Raw genomic sequence first — 14,094 nt, forward strand, 5'->3', positions numbered from 1 at the left:
TAACTTCCAGCAGTGTGAAAATGCCAGATATAATATGTAGTCTGCATTGTTCATCAAAAACAGAAATAGACGGGGGGAGCATCTGAGCTAAGCTGGCCTTTAGGCCTGACTGATGTTTACATTAAACAATAACTGGCACGGGGCTTTCGGAAAAAATGAATCGGGGATTTCTCTTCCATGCGTTTGATTGCATCGAAGCCGTAGCGACTGCACCCAGAATTTGAAAGCATGAATGAATGAAAGCCTCCTGGCTCGAGTTAACAAAGAACGCAGTGCAAGGTTGACGGGCTCCCCCCCACACCCCCACACCTTCAGATTTGCTTGCCAAGGTTTTTTGAGGTCATCTTTTCCCCTGTCTCTGTGATATTCTTTCTACCTTTCAGTGTTTTCCCTTCTATTCTGAGTTGCTGTGGCATCAGCGTGAGTAATAAGCAGCCCCCGCACTGAGGCTGTGCAGTCAGTTCAGGACAGCAGAAGCTTCTCTCCTGCAAGGCGAGAGAGAGAGAGAGTGACTTCAGGTCACAGACTGCCTCTCTGCCAGCCCCGGCCACTGCTCTTGTAGATTGACCCCCTCTTCGAAGCCCCCAGCCCACCTCTGAGCAGGCAGCAAGGCTGGAAGAGAGGAAAGCTGCTGTGAGATTTCTCAGACAAAGCAGAGGGCAGCAGAAACCCTTTCCAGGGCTTTCCATTCCAACACCCCCCCTCCCCGAGATGGGGAAGCTCACAGAGAATGGCAATCTTAGCCCTGGGTTCCAGTGCTGGTGTCATGAATTTACCAGTCAAGTAGGGCACTGTGTGCAATGGCGTAGTGGGGTAGGAAGTGCCCCCACACCCTCCTTGCCACCCCATTCCTTCCCCACCCCCCATGTCATGTCCTCCCTTTTCCTGTATCTCTTTAAATCTTCGCCAGTGCGAGCAGCTTCACCAGACTGTTGCTCACACCAGCATTGACTTTCCCTCTGATGTCACTTCCTGGGTCCTGCAACCCGGAAATACATAGTAACATAGTAGATGACAGCAGATAAAGACCCAAATGGTCCATCCAGTCTGCCCAACTTGATTCAATTTAAATTTTTTAATTTTTTCTTCTTAGCTATTTCTGGGCAAGAATCCAAAGCTTTACCCTGTACTGTGCTTGGGTTCCAACTGCCGAAATCTCTGTTAAGACTTACTCCAGCCCATCTACACCCTCCCAGCCATTGAAGCCCTCCCCAGCCCATCCTCCACCAAACGGCCATATACAGACACAGACCGTGCAAGTCTGCCCAGTACTGGCCTTAGTTCAATATTTAATATTATTTTCTGATTCTAAATCCTCTGTGTTCATCCCACGCTTCTTTGAACTCAGTCACAGTTTTACTCTCCACCACCTCTCTCGGGAGCGCATTCCAGGCATCCACTACCCTCTCCGTAAAGTAGAATTTCCTAACACTGCCCCTGAATCTACCACCCCTCAACCTCAAATTATGTCCTCTGGTTTTACCATTTTCCTTTCTCTGGAAAAGATTTTGTTCTACGTTAATACCCTTCAAGTATTTGAACGTCTGAATCATATCTCCCCTATCTCTCCTTTCCTCTAGGTTATACATATTCAGGGCTTCCAGTCTCTCCTCATACGTCTTCTGGCGCAAGCCTCCTATCATTTTCATCGCCCTCCTCTGGACCTCCTCAAGTCTTCTTACGTCTTTCGCCAGATACGGTCTCCAAAACTGAACACAATACTCCAAATGGGGCCTTACCAATGACCGGTACAGGGGCATCAACATCTTCTTCCTTCTACTGACTACGCCTCTCTTTATACAGCCCAGCATCCTTCTGGCAGCAGCCACTGCCTTGTCACACTGCTTTTTCGCCTTTAGATCTTCAGACACTATCACCCCAAGGTCCCTCTCCCTGTCCGTGCATATCAGCTGATTTCAGAAGGGAGCCAGGACAGCGTAAGTAGCAGGCCAGAGAAGTTGCTTGCACTGATGAAGGTTTAAAGAGGTATAGCAGGAGGAAGGGAGGGCACGAGCATGGCATAAGGGGGGCAGAGAGGTGCCAGCACCCCTACCATGATGGCACCTGGGGCAGTCCACCCCTCCACCCTCCCTTATTATCCCACTGATTGTGCTATAATGTAAGACCTTGGCAGGTAGGAGTCAGCTCTTCAGGTGTTTTTGTGTCCAGGGAGAAGTATTTTCCATCAGCTTTGGCACCCCCAATCATTGAGAAAGTTGGCTCCACTGCATATTCATTGGGGAAATCATGAAAACCCAACTGGGCTGCGGCCCTCGAGGACCAATGTTGACCACCACTGAGTTAGAGCTTCACGTTACAAGGGACCGCCTTATCTGGGATGTACTTAGCATTTTATGCCTAGACTTTCAAAAGCATGGAAACCTATTAAGCCTAAAATTTACTTCTTACTTAACCAAGGGAGGGAAGAGGCCTCTTAAATGTTACAGCATAGAAGCCACAATATGCATAAACCCAGCTCTATATACCAGGCCTCCTCACTGTATTGTTTCTATTGCAGTTTGCAATTTTTAATGTGCTTATTGTTTGAAAGTAGTTGAAAGTGAAAAACAAACTGTCCTAAGATTGCATTAGTTTCAGATGCTTTTGGAAAGCCCTTTTGTGGGGTGCATAGAGAGGATCCTGGATAGAGTCAACCCAAAGATATCTGATACCCTAGACAGATGTTCAAGCATGTTCCCCCTCCCCCCACAGCCAATCATCACCCATTCCTTACCCATGGTGCAGCATCACCAGCAAACCCCTCCTGTGATACCATCTCTCCTTCCCTACATCCATTCCAAGGTGTCCATTATCACCCTCCTTCTCTTCCCCATCTTGGCTGCTGTGTCACCCTCACTTTGCATCTTTCCTCCACCTGCACACCTTCAAGGCTTGCAGTGCCCTGCTGCTTACAACTCAACTTCCTGTAGGAAGTACAGGATGCAATATATCTTGAGCATGCGTGTATTCAATGGTTCACCGCCATGCTGAAAGTGGCTTTCAAGCTGTTCTGTCACTGTTTCACAACTGCTCTCCAAATTCTGCCACTCTAGGCAGCCCTGGTTCTGAAAACTCTACCACAGGACCATATCAAGCTACAGCTACACCCTGTACAATTCCCCTACTGACACCCTCTGCCTCACCCATTTTGCCTCCACCAATAAGAGGATATGATAGGTTGGGAGCACTTTTTTTCCAAACTGGTCCTTATGCTCATAGTAAAGGGAAGAAAGAGGCATAAATCCTCTCATATCAAGTTAGCCTTCCTTTCCTCCGGAGTCCCAGGACCAGTATATTAACTCATGTGTAAAGATGAGAAAGTACTAGCATAACACTAAAGCAATGGTACAACCCAAAAAAGGAGAGCCAGTCAACAATTCAGAATATGACTCCTCGCCAACGGAGTCCTAGTATTCCAAAATGGCTTCCAGGTCGCTATGAAATGCAGGCCCTTGGCAGAAAAGAAGTCAGTAATGCCACGTCGTTCCCAAGACAAAGAGGTAAATCAACTGTGTCTCCCACAAAGATAAGGCAGGCGCATATACATCACTTAATCAAAATGCATTTCAACGCCACCAAGGTGCACCACTTGAAAAAGGAACCCGAGCCCTTCTGCTTGGGATGATGGGAAGGTATCAAACCAAAAAGTACTTGAGGAGAGTGTCGAATGGTTGCCCTCCATAGAGTTCCAATAAATGTGAAAATACCTTCCCAAAAGGCTGTGTACTAAGTGTACAAGTCCAAAACATATGGCCCAAATACGCATCCAGTTGACCACACTTGGGACAGGCTGAAGTGAGGCGAAACTTGGCAAGGTAAGCTCTTCTGGGAGAAATATACAAAAACCTAAGTTATGATACAATTCCAAAAAAATGCATGTACATTTCTCCCTCCGTATTCGCTGTGTTAGGGGATTAACAGACCCGCGAATACAGAAAAACCGCAAATAACTTTTTCATATGTTATTCACTGTTTTCTATTAAAAACCATTGTGAATGTGGTGAAACCGCAAATAACATGGTGGGAGACCTGGCCTGTTCCTGAAGGAGAGGCAAAACACGGTGAAGAAAATGCTGGGAATCTGCGATTTTCTCTGTAAACGCTTGGAATCAGCAATTTCTCTATGCAAGCTGACACAATTGGGGGGGGGGGGGGGGGGGGGAGCCAGTAAGCTAAAAACTGGGAATAATCGAAACCACGAATGCTGAAACTGTGAATATGGAGAGAGAAGTGTATTTTCGCAAAGAAGGTAAACTCTTGCTAGCTTTTAAAACCACATCCTCTGGCAAGCCCAGGTGCAACTCTTGAGACCAAGAGGCCTGCAATGCAGAATGGTCAAACATAGCTGGTATACTTATATAATAACCATTCTTCCACTGATGGAGATATCGGTCTAGTATGAAACTACAGTATTTTCTCTATGAATTTTCCTTACACCAGTACCTTCTGCCGCTAGATGAGCGTACTGACAAGCAATAATATACCTTTTAAGGGCGCTAATTATTGTCTAATTCAGGGGTATCAAAGTCCCTCCTCGAGGGCTGCAATCCAGTCGAGTTTTCAGGATTTCCCCAATGAATATGCATGAGATCTTTTAGCATACAATGAAAGCAGCGCATGCAAATATATCTCATGCATATTCGTTGGGGGGGGGGGAATCCTGAAAACCCGACTGGATTGCGGCCCTTGAGGAGGGATTTTGACGCCCCTGGTCTAATTGTTATTTTGAAAAAAAAAGAAACATTTCATTAGGTTCAATGAATTTCCCTAGTATTTCGATAGCTGGATTTGTATTCTGGGTGAAGAGGCCGCTAAACCATGACTTATCTTTACCCTTGTCCTACCCTGGTTGCACAGCTTGGCAAGTGTACCCATCACCTTTCCTAAATATAGGTATTTTCCTATTGTGATCTGGGAGAAAATATACTGGGGTTTGTTTGTTTTTCTTGCAAGTCACATGCATGCCAGGATGAACAATAGCAGATTGCACATTAACATCCTTCAGACTCCAGCTAATCCAGTTTCTGTGTGCTGTCAAATAAACATGCAGTGAAGGCAATCTGCGGATGCAGACTGCTTGTTTATGCGTGTCACTGCAGATTATTAATGGCCCTTTGCACTGGGTTTCTGTGAATGGAGCTGCATGTGCTGTACACAGGACACGTGAGTCACGTGGGCAGGGAATTATGGTGGTTTAAAAAATGAATCAAGAAGAAGAATAACAACAACAACAACAAAAAAGAATAATCCCCCAATAAAGAGCCAGGGAATTAATCTCAGGATAGGAGTGGTAACCTAAAATCACCCCAATGCCCCACTTCAAAGGTGCGCTATCGAATTCAAGGTTTCATTAGCTCGCTATGTTCTATTTCTGATGCCCCTGCGCCATCATTCAGTGGCTCATGCAGCTAAAAACAGAAAGATGCACCAGCAAAGATACCGCAGTCAGCTAAAGCAGAGGTTATTTTTAGATCCGAAGGGGGGGGGGGGAAGGGAGAGGCACGTCTGGGTTTCACAATCTAATCTGGTCTTTTCCATAGCATCTGATTTCGATTTGGCTCCTAGAAAAGCAAAAAGCAGGGTCTGAGGATGAAAAGTCGACAGTTTTTATGGCTGATTCCAGCAACTCGCCAGCCTTTCTTTGCCAGCTGAATTAATTTGATGCTATTTTTGAAAGTCAGTGTTTCTAAGGGAGACCCTAATGACGCAATGACGTCAATGCAGGTCAATCGCACACGGGGGGAACTGAGAGGCAGAGGTTGGACCGTGTTCAAAGAGCTCGAGCAGCTCTGCAGAAAGAAAGAAGGAGGCAGCAGCCATCTAAGGACGCCATAAACACCCCGCCGTAGGATGCACGGCGTTTTTAGAAGCGGGGAGACAATAAAGACGCACTGCAGTCTGTCTCTGTGCAAGCAAACCCCCCCCCCCCCAAATCTTCATACCTTGTCAAAAGAACCGTATATAATCCATGCACACACGTTATAGGCGAAAATGCAGGGCGCAGCATTAGGATCGCTCTAAAAATAGCTCCTCCGGGGAGGTGGGGGGAGAAACCCAGCATTGTAATTTACTTGCAAACGTTCGTAAGTCCTGACCATATTTCTCTGCTGGGTTCTCTTGCCTCTTAGTCTAGCAGACACCACCAGCGATGAGGTTCCCCCCCCCACACACACTTATGTGAGGTGCACCGATGACCCCCCCCTCCCCCTTATTTGAGCTGGTGCATTTCAAACGTTTTACGCTCCCTTCTTCACTCCTCCCAAACTCCTCCACAATGAAAGCAAAACGAGAGGCTGGCAGCCCCGATCAAACGCGAAGCAGCTTGGCGGAAGGTAGGCGACATCCTATTTTCTGGTCTTGAATGCTTTTCTTTTCTGGGGATTCCCCATTTTTTATTTTGCGAAGTTCATAAATCCCGGGGCTGGGTGAATGTCTTGGGTAGTTTTGATACCTGGAGGATTCACTGCATTTGATTATATCTGAGCAGCTCAGCTTCCAGAGGGTACTGCTTATCTTACTTTCTCTAGTGACTGATTTTTTTTTATTATTTTTTTTTGGGGGGGGGGTCTTTATTTGCACGATCAGGCAATCTAAGGAAATACAAGAGGGTGTAAAATGTATGTTTGATTTGGTGTGGGGAAGAGGAATTAATAGCATTAAAATAAAAATAATAATCTAAGTGCCGTTTTCACTTTCTTAGTAATAAACCGACCTCCCGCCCTGGCAATTATGAACCCATCGAAGTCTGCAACATCTAGGCAAAGAGAAATTCCACTCTTTGGAATAGACTAGTCTTTCCTGGAGTTACAACACAGAAACAAGCTGCTCCCGGAACTAGAGAGAGCGCTACAATCGCGAACCACCTGTACAGGGAAATCTTTAGACGTTGTGATAGCCTCTAGTTTTGCAGTTTGAGCTAAGATGAATTGGATTCCCCCTGAATTTCACAGCCAGCTATAGAATAACATGCATTAGCCCTTCCTTCCCATTTGAAACACGTTTCTTTCTTTCCTTTTCCCATTGGTCTTTGGTTTGCAGGGCATTTTAAAGTTATTCAAACTCAAAGGGTTTTTGCATACTGTTGGCTTCACCTCCTGTAGTGCACTCCCCCCCCCCCCCCCCACACACACACACATTTGTTCTCTGATGCTTTATTTTAGCTCTAAATAAACCTGGAGAGGTGGCCCCCTCATGCATGAGTTCATCATGTTCAAATGTTTCAGAATAACCGTTTTTATTTCAACAGGTTGCAAAATCATCCCTTAACCAAGGGAAGGAATGTCCCTGAATTGCAAAACAGGATGGGGCTCATGTATGAACCCAGAGCTGCTTAGTTCTGAGCTACAATCATTTAGAAGTGCTCTGTGTTAGCACCCAGATGTATAAGTAGCAAAGGCGTAGACTAGTGAGTAAAGTACCTGGCTGCCTTATCCAGGAAGCTGTACTTCCAACACTGGTTAAGGGACTGGAGGAGTTGCTGTACAATGACCTCTTCTCCCTTGAAAAGAGGAGACTGAGAGGGGACATGATCGAAACATTCAAAATATTGAAGGGAATTGACTTAGTAGAGAAAGAGAGATTGTTCACCCTCTCCGAGGTGGAAAGAACGAGAGGGCACTCACTAAAGTTAAAAGGGGATAGATTCCGTACAAACGTAAGGAAGTTCTTCTTCACCCAGAGAGTGGTAGAAATCTGGAACGCTCTTCCGGAGGCTGTTATAGGGGAAAACACCCTCCAGGGATTCAAGACAAAGTTAGACAAGTTCATGCTGAATCAGAACGTACGCAGGTAAGGCTAGACTCAATTGGTCTTTGACCTACTGGTCTGACCCAGCAGCGGCAATTCTTAAGTTCTTATTTCTTGCAACTTTGGGCAGGTTGGGTCTTCCTCAAAAGCCCATTTAGACTGTAAGCCTTCTTGGGCAGGGAAACGCCTACTGTTGTCAAATGTAACTTACCTTGAGCTTGGTCTTTGGAAAGGCAAATAATTAAATAATAATAACAAGTTTATATACCGCAGGACCATGAAGTTCTATGCGGTTTACAATGATTAGAAGATGCTACGATTTGAGTAGAATTAACAAAGTTAAAAAGCTAGTGATTAACAGCTCTAGAGATCAGATATTGTGGACTAAGATTGTACAGGTCAGTTACCTAAATACGTCAGGAATAGATATGTTTTTAGGTTTTCCTAAATTCCCCATAAGAAGTAGGCATAAGCAGTTGTTCCAGGTCTTTTCAAATGCCTTCTCAAAATGGTTCTTTCAATGGCCAATGTTATACATGAGCAGTGCACTGAGCAATCAGGCAACAGACACAGGAATATGAGGATAGAACAAATAAGACAGCTTCAGACCATGAGAACAAGTGTTTTAGCTGGTGCAAACCTTTCAATCTTTTGTTAAATCTAGCACCTCATCCTTACAACATAAGAATTGCAATACTGGGACAGACCAATGGTTCACCTAGCCCAGTATCTTGTATCCAGCAGTGGCCAACCCAGGTCCCAAGTACCTGGCAGAAATCCAAATAGTAGCAACATTCCAGAACTGAGATTGTGACGTCATAACGCCTCATTCCACCAATGCCTAAGAGCCGACCTCACTAGTGATGTCACAATGGCTTCATTGTCCTATTCTTGGCTCACAAACAAGATACCAAGTAGCAAAACAGATTCTATGCTGCTTATCCTAGGAATAAGCAATGGATTTCTCCCAAGCCATCTCAATAGTGGCTTATGGGCTTCTCTTTTAGGAAATTATTCAAACCTTTTTTAAACCCTCAAAAGTTTTTAGCATCGGCATAGTGCCGTTTTTGAAGCTTTCTATATCAAGCCCCATCAGCAGGTTCAACATAGGCAACTGCCTAAAGCATCACATTTTGAAGGTGCCAGATACATGGGATGAACAGAAGCCTATTTCCACTGTTTTTAGGGCTAAAATCTTTGATCTTTAGAGGAAAAACCTCCTCTTTCCATTGCCCTCTGGTCAGGGGCAGTATTAGGGATTGCGACTAAGGCAACTTCCCTGGGCCCCTAATGTTACAGGGGGCACCCAACCCTAAACAAACCTGAAGAAGATGCAGCCAGCCAATGGGTTGTGGGACCTCCTCACATAGTAGCATAATAGATGACGGCAGATAAAGACTCGAATGGTCCATCCAGTCTGCCCAACCTGATTCAATTTAGTGGGGGGACGGCGGGGTTCTTCTTAGTTATTTCTGGGCAAGAATCCAAAGTTTTGCCCGGTACTGTGCTTAGTTTCCAACTACTGAAGTCTCCTTCAAAGATCACTCCAGTCCATCTGTAGATGTAGTCCTCCCAACCATTGAAACCCTCCCCAGCCCATCCTCAACCAAACGGCCATATACAGATACAGACCGTGCAAGTCTGCCCAGTACTGGCCTTAGTTCTTCAATATTTACTATTATTTTCTGATTCTAGATCCTCTGTGTTCATCCCATGCTTTTTTGAACACTGTTTTCCTCTCCACCACCTCTCTCGGGAGCGCACTCCTTACTTTGCTCTTGAGTCTTCCACCCCTCGACCTCAAATTATGTCCTCTGGTTTTTTTTATAATTTTCCTTTTCTCTGGAAAAGATTTTGTTCTATGTTAATACCTTTCATGTATTTGAACATCTGAATCATAACTCCCCTGTCCCTCCTTTCCTCTAGGGTATACATATTCAGGGCTTCCAGTCTCTCCTCATACGGCTTTTGGTGCAAACCTCTGATCATGTTTCTGCCCTGGGCCCCTGAGTCTCTATCACCAATCCTCCCTCTGGTCCTGCCTATGGAAGCTAACATCTCAAATCCAGCTATGTAAATCTGATGCTCAAAGTGAAATAAAACTGAAAACCGGTTACCATAAGCATATAATTCATCCTAAGATTGAACATCACATCATGGTTTGACTTTCTACATTAGTTTTCAATTATACTCAAACAGTTATGTCATCAAAAGGTGACAGTTTGAGAGTCTATCACGGTGGGTGCTAGGGTTGGACAAAGGAGTTTAAAAAAATTATTTTCAATTATAAATATCTGGCTTTTTTTCAGATCATAGCTTTTCCAGCAGAAAGAGGTAAGAGAAACAATAAGGATGCCTGAGACGAGAGCAGTGACCAATCTGGAACTTAGGGAACCAATCAGCTAAATATTAGGGATGAGAATTCATTTGCAACTATGGGAAATATCAATGACACCCCTCAAGGGGTGCTTTATCATTTGCTGATTATTTATTTAAAAATTTATATACTATATATGACCTATACAGTTTACATAATAGCAGGCATAAAATGATAAACATACATAGTTCAATTATTGCAGAGCAACACTCCTAAAATATGATCAATAAGAACCAAAATATTTTCAAATCCAGTTTGAATATAAAATTTCAATTCCAAAAAGCATTCATAAACAGTTGGGTTTTTAACATTTTCTTAAAATTTATTCTAGCAGTACAAAAATCCTGCCAGAGAACCAACTCCGCCATTACCTAATGCATTATACATTTACTTTTATAGGTGACTGTAGAGCAGGGCTTAAGAACATAAGAACAGCCTTACTGGGTCAGAACAATGGTCTATCAAGCCCAGTAACCCAATCTCACGGTGGCCAAACCAGGTCACTAGTACCTGGCTAAAACCCAAGGTGTAGCAATATTCCATGCTACCAATACAGGGCAAGCAGTGGCTTCCCCTGTGTCTTTCTCAATAACAGACTATGGACTTTTCCTCCAGGAACTTGTCCAAACCTTTCTTAAACCCAGGTACGCTATCCGCTCTTACCACAACCTCTGGCAACGCGTTCCAGAGCTTAAATATTCTCTGAGTGAAAAAAAAATTCCTCCTATTGGTTTTAAGAGTATTCAATATAACTTCATTGAGTGTCCCCTAGTCTTTGTCATTTTTGACAGAGTGAAAAATCGATCCACTTGTACCCGTTCTACTCCGCTCAGGAATTTGTAGACTTCAATCCTATCTTCCCTCAGCCGTCTATTTTCCAAGCTGAAGAGCCGTAACCATTTTAGTCTTTCCTCATACGAGAGGAGTTCCATCCCCTTTACCATCTTGGTCGCTCTTCTTTGAACCTTTTCTAGCGCCACTATATCTTTTTTGAGATAAGGAGACCAGAATTGAACGCAATACTCTAAATGAGGTCACACCATGGAGGGGCATTATAACATTCTTAGTCTTGTTAACCAACCCTTTTTTCTCCATTTATAGGTGTTCTTATATGAAGCAAAGCAAGGACACCTTATGAGGTCGTATCTAGGACCTTGTATCATTGGTAAAACCATGGGAGGTAGGTACTTGTGCTTTTGATATAGTTTAAGAGGGTGATATACTATATATGATTATTGAGTTTCATGCCACTCCCATGGCTTTATACTTTGAATGAGTATATCTTTTCTTCTTGTAAAGACTCTGTAGAAAGAAGAGCCTAGAGGCTCGCCAGGCAACTGAGCAGTCAGATTAGCAGGATACCTTGTGATTTATACTTCCCCATGGACATTCAAGTTTCAAGTTTATTCATGATATTTGATTGAACGCTTTTCCAAATTACAAAGCGTTATACAAAAGGTAAAAATATGATTTTTAAAGAAATCACAATATACATAATATATTAATCAGACCTACAGGGTAATTGACTTTTAAAACCACGGGAAACAATAGGAAAGAGGGGTAGAAATACAATTTTTGCAGAAAAAGTACATAAAAGGGAAGTACAATAGGAGAGTAGGGGGAAGAGTATTAATGGCAGAAGAAGGATCAAAGGAAAAGGCTGTTAGTAATCTAGTTTTAGGGGAAGATAGTAATCTTAAGGTATTACAGCTGCAATGAACTTTATTGTTTTGTTTTTTTTGTTTGTTTTTCAGTTAAAGGCTTCTTTAAAAAGAAGACACTTTAAGCTACTTTTAAATTTCTGCAAGTCTTGTTCGAGTCTTAAGTATAATGGAAGAGAATTCCAAGTCATTGGAGCTGTTACAGAAAAAATAGTAGCACGGCGTGTTCCGATAATTTTTAAGGAGGGAACATTAAGGGTAAACTGGGAGGATGATCTAAGAACTCTTGATGAACTATATGGAATCAGAAGCCTGTCTATAAATGCTGGTGTGTTGGTCTTTATTGTCTTGAAGACATTGACGTCTTCCGTTGTTAGAAACAGGTGTGTGGTACCAAAAGCCAAATTCAAGTATGACGGGAGGTGTCTACTTCTCAAGGCAGCAGGGCTTCAATAAAACGAGACTTAACAAATAAAACAATTTATCCCCCAACATTTGAAAAATCAAAGCAAAATGTAATGGAAAAAGTATCGGTGTTCAACAGGCTCTCAAGCAGTTGATTGCACTTTTGTGATCGATTAAGCCAAATCCAACCAGCTGTTGAACAGTCGATGCTTCTTAAAGCCTAGTTGGTTCATTTCCTGATTTTCGTGCTATCTATTCATCAATATTGGGTGATCTTAAAACCCAAAAATTAATCAATTGGAGCACAGCTGGTGCAATAAAAGTGTGCTAGACTCTACACACAGCTTAGCTCAGCAATTTCACGTGTGTCCTATGTAAAAATTAGTTTTGGGCATGGGCTGTTTGCAAAGCCTCAGGTAGAGAACACATGGCACATTTTAAATCCATCCTAATGAAGCTTTTAACTATTCTGCACAGATGCAGAGACGTGTGCAGAAGACAAGAAGGCTGAGACCGGTTAGTCTGACCACCATCTGTATGGCAAGCATTGCGTTTTAGTAAACTGAAATTATACCCCTGATGCAGGCATCTTCTGAAACATGGCTACGTTAAGTCTTTGTATATAGTTCAGCAATAAAGTAATCTTTGCCACACTGCTTCGACTTTTTTACTGTTTCCTCTTGATTTGTTCAATTAGGCTTAATCAGCCGAGGGAGATCTTGCCTCACCAATTTGCTCAACTTCTTTGAAGGTGTGAATAAACATGTGGATAAAGGCATGGTTTTACTTAGGCACACTTATTTAGGCCAGGAAAACCCTGGCCTAAATGGGAATGCGCCTAAGGCATCAATGCCTACTATTGCCTAAGACCACTTAGACACCACTAGGCGTGATCTAGCAGATGACTGACAACTGCAAAATGCATAGAATAGCATTCCAGTGTATGTTTTCTGCATGTGCATACAATCTGGTCAGGCTAATCGATTTTAGAAAGATGTATAGTATTTATCATTGAATAGTGCAATCATAGAGTCTCAGTTCAGTGAAGAGGATTTTAGCCAGGACCACCTATTGAACTCTGATTGATAAATAAATAGGATATGGGTGCCCACAATGTAATGGAAAATTGTACTAAGAAATTTCATTGCTTCTAAAGCTGGAAATAAGGACTTTGGCCTACCCTGGTGCACACCATAGCACTTCGGCCAGAATGGAATAACCCATGGAATATGTGACCATTTTTGATAAAACTATCAAGTGGTGTTCTTCAAGTTCTGCCCGCTTTGCCCTCCACTCAAACTGACAGTATCAAAACAGTTTAAGTGATAGTGATACACTAGCAAGTACAGTTATTCAATTTATTTATTGCCTTTTTCATGAAGAGATTCAACGAAAGCAGTTTACAATACATTGAATAGTAATCAGGTACCTGGGGCAATGAAGGGATTAAATGACTTGAATGGTGTTACAAAGAGCAGGGAGGGATTGAACTCATAACCTCAGGGTGCTGAGACAGCATCTCTAACCATTAAGCCACTCCCCACAAGAGTGCTTCTCTAAGAAAAGCCATTCCTGGGGTTTCTGTGGGAGAATAACTAAGGCCACACAAAAGTTTCCAATATTATCCTTCATTGGGTATTCATGGATTAAAATAATAAGAAAATATTGCACAAAGCTAACTTGACCAGTGCTGAACATACCCAGTATTATTAATGAACGCACTGGATTGAGGTGTCAAATTGCAGTTCTGCAGAGCCATAAATGAGTCTGGTTTTCAAGATATCACTAATGAGATTATTTGTGTGGCATTGTGGTTAGAGCTGCAGCCTCAGCTGAGGTTGTGGGTTCAAATCCCATGCTGCTCCTTGTGACCCTTGGCATCACTTAATCCCCCATTGCTCCAGG

At 43.2% G+C, this 14,094-nt stretch overlaps 1 long non-coding RNA gene across 1 annotated transcript; it reads left to right on the forward strand.

The window, feature by feature from the left end:
* The first annotated feature begins 6,204 nt into the window (after positions 1-6,204).
* Positions 6,205-12,795, forward strand: LOC117352025. The gene is made up of 3 exons (XR_004537559.1): positions 6,205-6,332; positions 11,225-11,303; positions 12,667-12,795. It is a non-coding gene; the product is annotated as an uncharacterized LOC117352025 (long non-coding RNA).
* Positions 12,796-14,094: the final 1,299 nt, after the last annotated feature.

Source organism: Geotrypetes seraphini, chromosome 19 (genome assembly GCF_902459505.1).
Source record: "Geotrypetes seraphini chromosome 19, aGeoSer1.1, whole genome shotgun sequence".
Lineage (NCBI taxonomy): Eukaryota > Metazoa > Chordata > Amphibia > Gymnophiona > Dermophiidae > Geotrypetes > Geotrypetes seraphini.